Source organism: Staurois parvus, unplaced genomic scaffold (genome assembly GCF_062004578.1).
Source record: "Staurois parvus isolate SC_StPar_1 unplaced genomic scaffold, SC_StPar_1.0 ptg000885l, whole genome shotgun sequence".
Lineage (NCBI taxonomy): Eukaryota > Metazoa > Chordata > Amphibia > Anura > Ranidae > Staurois > Staurois parvus.
In genome coordinates, this window is record NW_028318681.1 from 2,332,136 (window position 1) to 2,347,268 (window position 15,133).

The window sequence follows — 15,133 nt, forward strand, 5'->3', positions numbered from 1 at the left end:
AGAGGGAGAGAGAACACCAGGTGTGATGTCAAGTCATTGAAATAATTAAAAAATAAATGAAAAATGAATTTACCTTTAAATTATCACAATTCAGGCAATAGAGGAAGCAAAAAAACAGTTTTTGACTCAAATTGTTAATATACAATTCAGCCACTAGATGTCAGGAGAGGTCACAAGTTCATAGAATATTAGCTGTAAAAATCAAACAGTACTCGAAACAATGCAGTGTACAGAATCACCCAGGTGACTGAGCAGTCACCATTTTCCTGAAGCCCTCCCCTCAACACAAGTCTCTCAAATTACCTCCAGGGGGTCTCAAAACGTCTCAAGAGATCCTACATGTGCACAGTTGATTAGCCAAAGTACCATATCTTTATTCCCGCCATAATTTATACCTTCCACGCCGGCCGACTTGTGACGTCACAGGCCGGGTGCAGAAGTCAGACATACAACTGTGCATGCGTGAGGTCTCTATTGCGCATGCACAAACTGAAGCCGACAAAAACACAGCCAGATCTCTTAATAGGAGCAACACCTAAGCAGGACAGCTGAAGAAAAGAAATACAAACAAAAAAAACAAATCCATTTATACCATGTAAGGAAGACATCCAATCATTTCTATATAAGCCTGTTTTGGTCCAATCCAAACAAAAAATAATTAAGCCTAAAAGACAACAATTCCAAATCTAAGTAAAAGGGGTCCGGAATTATGGTTTGCAAGTTGTGTTTAGGCAAGCACATCGGAAAAGGAATCTTCAGGTGCAGCTACGCCCTGGGCGTCCGTACAATTGCACCTAGGGACGCATTATGGCATAAGTTACAAACACTAGAGATTGTAAGTAACATCCGAGTGAGCAAGGTGGGTTCCTAAATCAGAATAATTTTCTAGCAAATAATAGCATTTATTCTTTAATTTTATTACAATAGATAAAAAATGTACAGACTAAGCAAAATATTATAGCATTTATGTTTATCATTTCATAAGCATAGTATTAAAATATAACAACTTTTTTTAATCGGTCCTTACTGTGGGGTGATGGATAGGCAGGATAAAAGAAATTGTAAAATCACAAAAAACATGTTCATTGTGTGGATGTATGTCATAACTCCGTTGTTTATGTATATTCTTTTTGATATATTGTAGACTGTATTGCGATTGAAGATTTTCTCTCTCTCCCCTGAAGAAGCCCTTGTTCGGCGAAACATGTAGGGAATTACTGCAACAATACAGCCAAGCTTCAATTTTTGTTTTTACAGTATTGTAATTATTTTCTCTTTTTCTTTCCCCTTTTTTTGTAAGATTAAATAAAATTTATTGTGGTTTTTAAATGTGTTTATCATTGTAAATTTGCACCCTGAAAATCCCACACTATCTAGTTCAACATTTTCATGATTTCATTTATTGTTAGCTGTAAACAACAAGCATATATGGGAAAATAAAAACACTCAACTTTAAGAAAGCTAATTTTTCCAAGGCTAAGAGCTGCTCTCCAAGAATTAGACTGGGAGGGAATATTAGCATCGATGAACACAACACAGACATGGGAGTTCTTCAAAAAGACTGCATGTGAACAGACTGCAAAATATATTCCCATGAGCAACAAGTTTAAAAGGCTAAAAATCAAACCTATGTAACTTACGGCCAAAGTTAAAAAAGCAATAAATAATAAGAAAAGAGCTTTTATGAAATGTTAAAATGAAGGAACGCTATCATCGTTTAAACATTACAAAGAATATAACAGAATATACAAAAAAGAAAATCAAGGCCGCAAAAAATTGAAAAAAAAAACGACAGATTGCAAAAGATAGCAGGATAAACCCGAAAAATTCTTCAAAATATATTAATAGAAAAAAGGTTCGGTCCGAGCATGTAGGCCCTTTATAAAATAATGAGAGTGGGTGACTGGGGACAAAGAGAAAGCAAATTTATTAAATACCTGCTTAAGCTCTGTGTATACAAAGGAGCATGGGGGAGCTCTTGTCCATAATGGACATGGTATTGACACAGCTCCAGATGATCCACATTGGCTTACAATTGATATGATCCAAAAATATTTAGACAGAATAAAGGTAAATAAAGCACCTGGACTAGATGGCATACACCCACGGGTCCTTAAAGAATTGAGCTCTGTCATTTCAAAGCCATTGTTTCTCATTTTTAGGGACTCTTTAATGACTGACATAGTACCACTGGATTGGCGTAAGGCCAATGTGGTGCCTATATTTAAAAAGGGGACAAAATCTTTAACAAGTAATTATAGACCTGTTAGTTTAACTTCTATAGTTGGGAAGATAATGGAGAGTTTATTAAAAGACCACATAGATGAGTTCTTGCTGGAAAAAAATATTTTAAGCAACAGACAGCATGGATTCATGAAAGACAGAAGTTGTCAAACAAATCTGATTTCTTTTTATGAGGAGGTAAGCAAAACCTTGTACAGAGGGGTGGCTGTGGTATACAGTACTTGGATTTTGCAGAAGCATTTTACACAGTTCCCCACACACTACCCAGACCCAGTGGTCAGAAAGGTGGTGGGGTTGGTTTGCTTCTATCCCCACTGAGCACCTTTCAAGTCTTCCCTAACGCTCTCTCTCTATCCTTCTCTTCTTTCGAGACTCACTGCATCCGGCTGTTTTCTCCCATTTCTCTGAGGATCGCAGTGATCTATCGGCCTCCTGGACAGGTGTCCAGCTTTCTGGACAATTTCTCCGCCTGGCTACCCTACTTTCTCTCCTCTGAACTACCCGCTATCATTCTTGGAGATTTTAACATCCCTATTAATGTCAACAACCCGGCAACATCCCAACTCTTCAACATAACCTCATCTTTTGCATTAGCACAGTGTATACAGTCCTCCACTCACTTTAATGGGAATACATTAGACCTTGTTTTCTTCCATCTTTGCACTCCCTACAACCTCACAAACACCCCCTTTCCTCTCTCTGATCACAATCTCATCACCTTCACACACCTATCCCTCCAAACGGCAATTACCCGCAGAAACCTTCACAACTTGAACCCTGCTCCTTTCCACTCTGCCACTGACCAACTCTATGACAGAATCTCTCCCCTGTCCTGCCCTGACCTGGCCACTGCTGTCTACAACAGTTTGCTTTCATCCGCATTAGACTCGGTTGCTCCTCTAACAACACAAAGCATCAGGCCCCGACCATTACAACCTTGGCAGACTGACCACACCAAAAATCTTAAACGACATAGTCATGCGCTGGAGCGATTGTGGTGTAAATCCAAATCCCACCAAGCATTCACCCGATATAAATCTGCTTTCTTAACATACAATTCCTCCCTTCATGCTGCCAAACAAGCCTACTTTGTCACTCTTATTAATACCTTCTCATCCAGTCCTCGTCGTCTCTTCTCTACTTTTAACTCTCTACTTTCTCCACCTCCACCCAGTACCTCACTCACTGCTCACGAGATTGCAAATCATTTCAAAAACAAGATTGACGCAATTTATAGGGGCATCGCCACTGCACAGACATCCATCCCACTTAGCATACGTTATACTAAACCTCCCTCAACACTTTCCTCTTTTGACCTCACTACTACCGAAGAGGTCACTAAGGTTTTCTCAGAAGCCCGTCTCACTACCTGCCCCCTGGATCCTGTCCCCTCACAACTACTACAGTTACCCTCTTCTTCCATCCTATGCTCCCTCACTCACATCTTCAATCTCTTCCTCTCTAACGGTGCCTTCCCCTCCCCTCTAAAGCATGTGACTGTCACTCCCATACTTAAAAAGCCCTTCCTGGACCCCACCAACCTGAACAACTTAAGACCCATCTCCCTGCTGCCATTTACCTCTAAACTCCTAGAACGCTTAGTCTACAATCACCTGAGCTCCCACCTCACCGACAACAACCTTCTTGACCCTTTACAGTCTGGCTTTCGCTCTCTACACTCCACTGAAACTGCTTTACTAAAACTCACTAATGATCTACTAACTGCTAAAACCAATGGCCACTACTCCGTACTCTTACTACTTGACGTCTCAGAGGCTTTTGATACAGTTGACCATCCCCTCCTCCTCAAAAAACTCCACTCTCTTGGCCTCAGAGACTCTGCTCTCTCCTGGTTCTCCTACCTATCGCAGGGCTCCTTCAGTGTTACCTATAACGCTGCCTCCTCCTCTTCACTCCCTCTTTCTGTAGGGGTCCCTCAAGGTTCTGTCCTTGGACCTCTTCTCTTTTCCATCTACACCTCCTCCCTTGGTCACTTGATAAACTCCCATGACTTTAAGTACCATCTCTATGCTGATGACACACAAATCTATCTTTCTACTCCTCACCTCACCCCTTCAGTCTCCACTCGCATTACTAACCTACTAAGTGACATATCGGCATGGATGTCACTCCACATCCTCAAACTCAATCTTTCCAAAACTGAGCTCTTAGTATTCCCCCCAGCCCGTGCCCCCTCCCCTGACTTCTCCATCAAGATCAATAACACAGTCATCAGTTCCTCCCCTCATGCCAGGGTACTAGGTGTAATCCTAGACTCCCATCTGTCCTTTCAGCCCCAAATCCAATCGCTGTCCAAATCATGTAGACTTCACCTCCGCAACATCTCCAAGATACGACCATTCCTAACCTCGGAAACTACTAAGCAACTTATTCACTCCCTTGTTATATCTCTCCTTGACTATTGTAACTCCCTCCTCATTGGCCGACCTCTTCGCAGGCTATCCCCTCTTCAGTCTATCATGAATGCTGATGCCAGACTCATCCACCTAACTAACCATTCTGTATCTGCCACCCCTATCTGCTGTGGTGGTTTATGTAAGGATTTATTCTATTTATGAAGGGCGGTGTCCATTTCCCTTAGATGAAATGTTACAGTGCCTCCAGCCGTTAAAATACGGCAAATATTTAGTGAACCAATAATTTGGACACCTTGATAATTTGATCACCACTTATTATTATACCTTGAATTCTTTTAGCCAGTGTGATTTCGTACCATACACACAAAATTTGCCTTATAATAGATAAATATATAAATTTATTTATGTACAAAAATTATATATATATTAACACAAAACGCAAAAGACTGGTGATGAATGAATACTGGTACACACGATCAAAGATATACTATACCAATATCATACACAATACAATATTTCTAAATAATGATAAACAAGATAACAATTTTTCTAGATGATAATGATTAAAAATTAAATTTAATAATAACTGATAATTTAGAGTATCTCAGAGGTTATTTTCTCTCATAACGTGGCCATAGGAATGGGAGAAGATATTCCCTGATAAATTATACTCTAACTACTAATATTTAATAATTTATGAAATATGTAAATTTGCAATATGACACCAACAATATCTAACAGTAATACAGGATCTCTTTATATATATGTGAATACCCACTGCAGTTGTTATCACTCTAAGGTAATTCTTATCACTCTAAACACATAGGAAATATGCAATACAATATTAAATATAGACAGTCTCACCACACCCAGAACTTGGACTATGACACCTTCCCAGTGGATTCAGCTGGCAATGGAAACGCCTTCAGAATAATGGCCACAGGGCAAGTGATAGATAGGCAGTGTTGGAAAATGTAGGATGGGAGAAATTTAGAGAGTGTAGAAGTTTAGTAAAAAGTTTTTAAAAGTTTGAAAGGATGAAAGAGTGGTTATTCAGCAGGGATGGATTTCAGCCTCGTCTGATTTCTTCAGCTTGTTTTTCTTTGGCTCCAGTGAGATTTTTCAGTGAGTCTTTCAGTCAGTCTTTTTTTTTAGTGAGGTTTTTTTTTCAGGTTTTTTTTTTTTTCTAAATCAGGTGCATGGCTTTTTATACCATCTAAACTATTGTTCTAAAAGACCCTCCCAACAGGCTTTTGATTGGCCGGTCGAGAAGTGTATGTACCTAAGCTATCTCTCACCTGTCCGCGAGGTGACAGTCAGGTACCATAGAACAATTTGAGTATTGATGATGACTCACACCTCGGGTGGAATTCAAGGTGATTTCAGGTATTAAATATACGTCTCATCCAGATATATATATTTGATTATACCTATAATGTCCTGGATAGGAACTATAGAAGATATATGTGTATTCAGTTATTCATTTCCCTGAGATACAAACTTGTGTGAAAGCATTTGTTTTCTGATAAAACATACAACTGATACTAATTCACAATATATCTTACTTTTCATCATTTCATACTCAATTTAGTGATATACAATCCCCATTGCTGAATGTATTTTTGTTTCAGAAAGAGTAGGAATAATGTCTCTTTTTGTTAATGTCTTTGTGGGTAAAATATAAGTTCCAAGCTTTAACTTTTAGTCTTAAGAATGACACAATACTGATGTTTACGTCCATTGTAAAGATAATAGGGCAACAACCAGTTGTCCTTGTAGTTTGAAAAAAAACAGTTTGAAAAGACTGTTGACTCATCACTCTTTTCAAGGCTTTGTTTACTCTTCTCAGACTTGCAAGTATGGTCTCATATATTGTTAACTGTCGGTGTGGTGACTCAATGTTTAGAGGTCCAACGTCTTATTTGACTGTCTGATTAACTTTTGTAGATGCACTTTCCCCAACCCCAATGGATAAATAGCATTTGTTGAGAATATACATTTTAACTAGTCTCATAGTCGCCAACTTAAACTTCTCAGGATTGTCTATCTTGGGCCACCTGTAGATAGTCAAACAGTCTATTGTCTCTGGAAAGAGCTCCTTCCACCCATTGTCTGCATGTAACTTCATTAGAGGGTCCTTCGAATTTCGACCAAAAAGAGTTAACCCTTAACAGATGGCTAGGCTGGTTGGCTGTTGAAATAAAGTTATGTTTTTGATAAATAACTTCAAAAGGCACTACACTGCCTATCCCTCCACTGCCTTCCAGTTGCCCAACGAATAAAATTCAAAGCACTAACAATAACGTATAAAGCCATTTATAACTCTGCCCCAAATTACATCACCAATCTTGTCTCTAAATATCACCCAAACTGTACTCTCCGCTCCTCACAAGACCTCCTACTCTCTAGCTCCCTTGTCTCCTCCTCCCATGCTCGTCTCCAGGACTTCTCCAGAGCTTTCCCCATCCTCTGGAACTCTCTACCCCAATTTATCAGACTATCACCTTCTCTGCTCACTTTTAGGCGAGCTCTGAAAACCTATCTCTTCAGGGAAGCCTATCCTGCCCTCAGCTAATACTGGAATCTTCTACTCTTCCAACCAGTCCATCCCCCACAGTTACTACCTTTTGCACCACTAGCCCCTCCCTCCTAGATTGTAAGCTCCAAGGAGCAGGGCCCTAAAATCGCTCTTGTATTGAACTGTATTGTTACTGTATTGTCTCCCGTTATATTGTAAAGCGCTGAGCAAACTGTTGGCGCTATATAAATCCTGTATAATAATATAATAATAATATGGCTAATGTGTAAGGTAAAGTCTACAGGCTTGGAAAAATCTGTATCTAAATGGATAGAAAACTGGCTAAAAGATCGTATTCAGAGAGTAGCTGTTAATTATTATTATTATTATTATTATACAGTATTTATATAGCGCCAAAAAGGTTTGCTCAGCGCTGTACATTATAGTGGGGGACAGAACATGAGACAATACAGCAACAAACAATACACGAGGGGTTCGAGGGCCCTGCTCTTTCGAGCTTGCAATCTAGGAGGGAGGGGATAGTGGCACAGGAGGAAGTGGCTGTGGGGGATGGAGTGGTAGGAGGAGTGGAGGAGATCGGCAGTTAGGTGAGAGTGGGGTAGGCTTCCCTGAGGAGATGGGTTTTCAGGGTGCGCCTAAAGGTGAGGAGGGAAGGTGACAGTCTGATGGATTGGGGTAGTGAGTTCCAGAGGATAGGGGAGTCCTGCAGTTGGGCGTGGGAGGTGGAGACCAGGGAGCTAGAAAGTAGGAGGTCTTGTGAGGAGCAAAGATTACGGGTTGGGTGGTATTTGGGTATCAAGTCGGTGAGGTAGTTTGGGGCAGCGCTGTGAATGGCTTTGTATGTCAGTGTTAGTAGTTTGAATTTGATGCGTTGGGCTATCGGGAGCCAATGGAGAGAATGACAGAGGGGGGTAGCAGAAGAGGAGCGGTTGGTAAGGTGGATGAGTCTGTCTGCTGAGTTCAGGATAGACTGAAGCAGGGATAGTCTGTGATGAGGTAGGCCGGTGAGGAGGGAGTTGCAGTAGTCCAGACGTGAGATAATAAGGGAGTAAACGAGTTGTTTAGTAGTGTCTGGGGTTAGGAACGTATGTATTTTGGAGATGTTGCGGAGGTGGAGCCTGCATGAGCTTGCTAATGATTGGACATGGGGTTGGAAGGACAGGTTTGAATCTAGAGTGACACCTAGGACTTTGGCTTGCGGGGTGGGACTGATGGTGGCATTGTTGGTCGTTATGGAGAGGGTGGGGGGGGGGCGCGGGCTGGGGGGAAAATTAGGAGCTCGGTTTTGGAAAGGTTCTGTATAAGGAAGTGGAGCGACATCCAGTCTGATATGTCATTCAGCAGGTGGGTGATACGGGTGGAGACTGAAGGGGTGAGTTGAGGGGTGGAGAGGTAAGTTTGCATGTCATCGGCGTAGAGGTGATAGTTAAAGCCATGGGAGTGTATCAGTTTGCCGAGGAAGGAGGTGTAGATGGAGAAGAGAAGGGGCCCGAGGACAGAGCCTTGGGGGACCCCAACAGAGAGGGGGAGAGAGGGGGAGGTGGTAGCGTTATAGGTAATGCTGAAGGAGCATTGGGAGAGATAGGAGGAGAGCCAGGAGAGAGTGGAGTCTCTGATGCCGAGGGAGTGTAGTTTATCAAGGAGGAGGGGGTGGTCAACTGTGTCGAAGGCCGCGGAAAGGTCAAGGAGTAAGAGGACTGAGTAGTGGCCATTAGCTTTGGCGGTTAGCAGGTCATTAGTGATTTTGAGTAGGGCGGTTTCGGTGGAGTGTATGGGACGGAAGCCAGACTGTAGTGGATCAAGGAGGTTGTTGTCAGTGAGGTGGGCGCTTAGGCGATTGTAGACTAAGCACTCAAGGAGCTTGGATGTGAATGGCAGCAGGGAGATGGGTCTAAGGTTGTTCAGGTCAGTGGGGTCCAGGGAGGGTTTTTTGAGTATGGGAGTGATGTGTGCGTGCTTTAGGGAGAAGGGGAATGCGCCAGTAGAAAGGGAGAGATACTCTGAATGGTCTAGCTTTGTTAGTGGTGTACCCCAAGGTTCAGTGATGGGACCCTTACTTTTTAATATAATTATAAACAATATAGGGTCTGGGATTAAAAATACCATTTCAGTCTTTGCAGATGACACCAAGCTGTGCAGAGGAATAACGTCCTTACAGGATGTCTCCAATTTACAAGCTGACCTCAATGCACTGTTTAATTGAGCAGCTATGTGGCAAATGAGGTTTAATGTTGATAAATGTAGGTTAGCACTTGGGGACTAAGAATATGCATGCATCATACATACTAGGGGGCGGTACAACTGTGGGAATCAATGGTGGAGAAGGTTCTGGGAGTTCTGGTAGATCACAAGCTTAATAATGGATGCAATGCCAAGCTGCGGTTTCTAAAGCGACCAAATCCTCGCTTGTATTAAAAGAGGTATAGGCTCCAGAGAGAGATATCATATTACCCCTGTACACATCATTAGTAAGACCTCATCTGGAATATGCAGTTCAATTTTGGGCACCAATTCACAAAAAGAACATTGGGGAACTGAAGAAAGTACAGAGAAGGGCAACTAAACTGATAAAAGGCATGGGGGAGCTCAGCTATGAGGAAATATTAGAGGAACTGAATTTATTCTCTCTAGAGAAGAGGAGATTAGGGGCGATATGATCAACATGTATAAATACATCAGTGGTTCATATAGTGAACTGGGTGTAGAGCTATTCCCCCTGAGGTCATCACAGAGGACAAGGAGGAACTCTTTATGTCTGGAGGAAAAGAAATTTAATCTCCAAACACAGAAAAGTTTCTTCACAGTGAGAGCTGTGAAAAGGTGGAATAGACTCCCTCAAGAGTTGGTTCTGGCCAGCTCGGTGGATTTCTTTAAAAAAAAGCCTGGATTCTTTCCTAGATACACAGAATATAACTGGATACTAACAGTTATAGGTAAAGTTGATCCAGGGAATATCCGATTGCCTCTCGGGGGATCAGGAAGCAACTTTTTTCCCTGCAGGAGCAAAATTCGATCATGCTTTGCTGAGTTTTTTGCTTTCCTCTGGATCAACTGTGGGTATAGGATTTTAACTTTTTTTTTAATGGTTAACTGGATGGACTTTTGTCTTTTTTCAGCCAGACTAACAATGTAACTATGTAAATAAAGTCTTGTAATCAGGTAGGTGATCCCCAATGCAGCGGGGTAACTTTCACTACTTTGGCCACTAATGCAGGGGAAAGGAACCAATAGGCTGCAGATTTAATTTTATTTTTATCCCTCTTCCACACAGAAATGGGGTCTTCTGTTGTACAGATGACATGTTTTACTAAGTTATCCAAGTAATGAATTATTTGATTGCATTTCAGATGATGAAGAGCAAGGATTTGTGAGTCGCACTTGAGGTAGAATCAGTGAAGGAGAAAATGGAAAGAGACAGAACGCAAAATGAACAAAGCTCTCCCTTATTTGGTCTACATTGTCACTGAGGTGAGTGTCATATTTTTTTCTTTTTAAGGGTTTATTAAAGGAGTAAAGCTCGTTTGGCTCTACTTCTCCTGGGAATCACAGTAGTGCAGTTCGTTCAGCACTCCTATGACCCATTTTCTGAAACCCCGTCAGCTGACATCACTCAGCTGGTCCAGGTTCAGGAAAGATCTTGACTTTAACCACTTGCCCTCCTGAGGATCCCCCCTTCATCCTGACCAGGCAATTTTTTGTGTTGCGGCGCTGCGTTACTTTAACTGACAATTGCACAGTCACACAACGCTGCACCCAAATGAAATTTATGTCCTTTTGTTCCCCACAAATTGAGCTTTCTTTCAGTGGTATTTGATCGCCTGTGCATTTTTGATCGACAATTTTGAAAAAAAAACAATATTTTTGACTTTTTGCTATTAAACATGTCCAGTAAAAATTTTTAAAAAATCAAATTTCATCAAATTTAGGCCAAAATATTTTCTGCTACATTTCTTTGTTGAAAATAACTCGAATCAGTGTTTATTATTTAGTCTGTAGGAAAGTTATAGAAACCACAAACTATCGTATATACAGTTCCTTGAAAAAGTATTCATACCCCTTGAAATTGTCCACATTTTGTCATGTTACAACCAAAAACATAAATGTATTTTATTGGGATTTTATGTGATAGACCAACACAAAGTGGCAAATAATTGTGAAGTGGAAGGAATGATAAATGGTTTTCAAAATTTTTACAAATAAATATCTGAAAAGTGTGGTGTGCATTAGTATTCAGACTCTTTACTCTGATACCCCTAAGTAAGATCTAGTGGGACTAACTACCTTAAGAAATCATCTAATCAGTCCATCTATGTGTAATTTAATCTCAGTATAAATACAGCTGTTTTGTGAAGCCCTCAGAGGTTTGTTAGAGAACATTAGTGAACAAACAGCATCATGAAGGCGAAGGAACACACCAGACAGGTCAGGGATGAAGTTGTGGAGAGGTGTAATGCAGGGTTAGGTTATAAAAAAGCATCCCAAGCTTTGAACATCTCATGGAGCACTGTTCAATCCATCATCTGAAAATGGAGAGTATGGAACAACTGCACACCTACCGAGACATGGCCGTCCACGTAAACTGACAGGCCGGGCAAGGAGGGCATTAATCAGAAAAGCAACCAAGAGGAGAATCTGTCCACAGGACAACTAATAGTCATGCACTCCACAAATCTGGCCTTTATGAAAGAGTGGCAAGAAGAAAGCCATTGTTGAAAGAAAGCCATAAGAAGTCCAGTTTGCAAACACGTCGAAGAAATTGCTCTGGTCAGATGAGATCAAAATTGAACTTTTTGGCCTAAAAGCAAAACGCTATGTGTGGTAGAAAACTACCATTGCACATCACATCACCCTGAACACACCATCCCCACCGTGAAACATGGTGGTGGCAGCATCATGTTGTGGGGATGCTTTTCTTCAGCAAAAACAGGGAAGCTGGTCAGAGTTGAAGGAAAGATGGATGGAGCCAAATACAGGGCAATCTTAAAAGAAAACCTGTTAGAGTCTTCAAAAGACTTGAGTCTGGGGTGCAGGGTCACCTTCCAGCAGGACAACGACTCTAAACATACAGTCAGAGCTACAATGGAATGGTTTAGACCAAAGCATATTCATGTGTTAGAATGGCCCAGTCAAAGTCCAGACCTAAATCCAATTGAGAATCTGTGGAAAGACTTGAAAATTGATGTTCACAGACACTCTCCATACAATCTGACAGAGCTTGAGCTATTTTGCACAGAAGAATGGGCAAAAATTTCACTCTCTAGATATGCAAACCTGGTAGAGACATCCCCAAAAAGACTTGCAGCTGTAATTGCAGCGAAAGGTGGTTCTACAAAGTATTGATTCCGGGGGGCTGAATATAAATGCACGGCACACTTTTCACATATTTATTTGTAAAAAAATTTGAAAACCATTTCTCATTTTCCTTCCACTTCACAATTATGTGCCACTTTGTGTTGATCTATTACATAAAACCCTGATAAAATACATTTACGTTTTTGGTTGTAACATGACAAAATGTGGACAATTTCAAGGGGTATGAATACTTTTTTAAGGCACTGTATCTGAAAATCAATAATTCCTGATGTACTAATAGCCTACCTCATTCTTAAGGCCCTAACATGCCAGGACAGTACAAATATCCCCCAAATGACCCCTTTTTGGAAAGTAGACAGTTCAAGGTATTTAGTAAGAGGCATGGCGAGTTTTTTGAAGTTGTAATTTTTTTGTCCTGATATTTTTAAAAATGAAGAATCAGGACAGTACAGCATCATCATATACAGTCATGGCCGAAATTGTTGGCACCCTTGATATTTTTCCTGAAAATCAAGTATTTCACACAAAAAAGGTATTGCATTAACACATGTTTTGCTATACACATGTTTATTCCCTTTGTATGTATTGGAACAAATATAAAACAGAGGCAGAAAAGCAAATATGACATAATGTCACACAAAACCCCAAAAATGGGCTGGACAAAAGTATTGGCACCCTTAACTTAATATTTGGTTGCACACCCTTTGGAAAACATAACTGAAATCAGTCGCTTCCTATAACCATCAATAAGCTTCTGACACCTCTCACCCGGAATTTTGGACCACTCTTCCTTTGCAAACAGCTCCAGGTCTCTCTTATTGGAAGGACACCTTTTCCCAACAGCAATTTTAAGATCTCTCCACAGGTGTTCAATGGGATTTAGATCTGGGCTCATTGCTGGCCACTTCAGAACTCTCCAGCGCTTCTTTGCCATCCATTTCTGAGTGCTTTTTGACGTATGTTTGGGGTCATTGTCCTGCTGGAAGACCCAGGATCTTGGACGCAAACCCAGCTTTCTGACACTGGGCCCTACAGTGCGACCCAAAATCCTTTGGTAATCCTCAGATTTCATGATGCCTTGCACACAGTCAAGGCACCCAGTGCCAGAGGCAGCAAAACAACCCCAAAACATCATTGAACCTCCACCATATTTTACCGTAGGTACTGTGTTTTGTTCTTTGTAGGCCTCATTCCGTTTTCGGTAAACAGTAGAATGATGTGCTTTACCGAAAAGCTCTATCTTGGTCTCATCTGTCCACAAGACGTTTTCCCAGAAGGCTTTTGGCTTACTCAAGTACATTTTGGCAAACTGTAGTCTTGCTTTTTTATGTCTCTGTGTCAGCAGTGGGGTCCTCCTGGGTCTCCTGCCATAGCGTTTCATTTCATTTAAATGTTGACGGATAGTTCGCGCTGACACTGATGCTCCCTGAGCCTGCAGGACAGCTTGAATGTCTTTGGAACATGTTTGGGGCTGCTTATCCACCATCCGGACTATTCTGCGTTGCAATCTTTCATCAATTTTCCTCATCCGTCCACGACCAGGGAGATTAGCTACAGTGCCATGGGTTGCAAACTTCTTGATAATGTTGCGCACTGTGGACAAAGGCAAATCTAGTTCTCTGGAGATGGACTTGTAACCTTGAGATTGTTGATATTTTGCCACAATTTTGGTTCTCAGGTCCTCAGACAGTTCTCGTCTCCTCTTTCTGTTGTCCATGCTTAGTGTGGCACAGACAGACACACAATGCAAAGGTTAAGTGAACGTCTCTCCTTTTTATCTGCTTTCAGGTGTGATTTCTATATTGCCCACACCTGTTACTTGCCCCAGGTGAGTTTACAGGAGCATCACATGCTTGTAACATTCTTATTTATCCGCAGTTGTGAAAGGGTGCCAATACTTTTGTCCAGCCCATTTTTGGAGGTTTGTGTGACATTATGTCGAATTTGCTTTCTTTCCTCCCTTTTTTTGTTTTGTCCCAATACACACAAAGGGAATAAACATGTGTATAGCAAAACATGTGTTAATGCAATACGTTTCGTGAGAAATACATGATTTCCTGGAGAAATATCAAGGGTGCCAACAATTTCGGCCATGACTGTAACTGGTGTGGTGGTGATCAGGAAAACTGGTGACAGTACAAAAAAAATTGTTTTTCATTAATTCAGTTTTCATCTTTTTTTTTCTTATTTATTTTATTACGATTTTTAACACACTGTGACCAGAGCAAATACTCAAATATATAAAAAATACAACCAATTTTAGTAGTTTCACAATAAATAAAACTAAACTTATAAAATATGTCTCTCTGCTGTTGTTATTTCATATAGATACAAATACACCATCAATTATAGTACATAGGGAAAACTTGAAATGTAGAATTTGTCATACGAGATCCTGAGTGTTTCAGAGTCATAAAACTCCTTCTTTGGGGTATTTCTGCATAAACAGTGATGTAATCTATGAAACTGAAATTGCAATTTTATAATATATAGAATATCAATATATATGTACACGATGCATTAAAATCAATGTATCCACATAAGAATGCAATACTCACACTATAGTGAGTGAAGAGTTAAAACAGTCACTGGGGCCGCCTAAGTGACAGGTACATAAGGAAGGCTGCATTAATATCATATGACTGCGAAACACCCACCA

At 40.8% G+C, this 15,133-nt stretch overlaps 1 long non-coding RNA gene across 20 annotated transcripts in view; it reads left to right on the forward strand.

Moving 5' to 3' along the window:
- Window positions 1-15,133, forward strand: part of LOC149442481 (uncharacterized) — an 876,277-nt gene that overhangs the window by 728,262 nt on the left and 132,882 nt on the right. For all 20 annotated transcript variants that reach the window (XR_016307175.1, XR_016307176.1, XR_016307168.1 and 17 more), the window contains one exon: window positions 10,509-10,629. This is a non-coding gene — a long non-coding RNA (uncharacterized LOC149442481). The remainder of the gene's footprint in view (window positions 1-10,508; window positions 10,630-15,133) is intronic.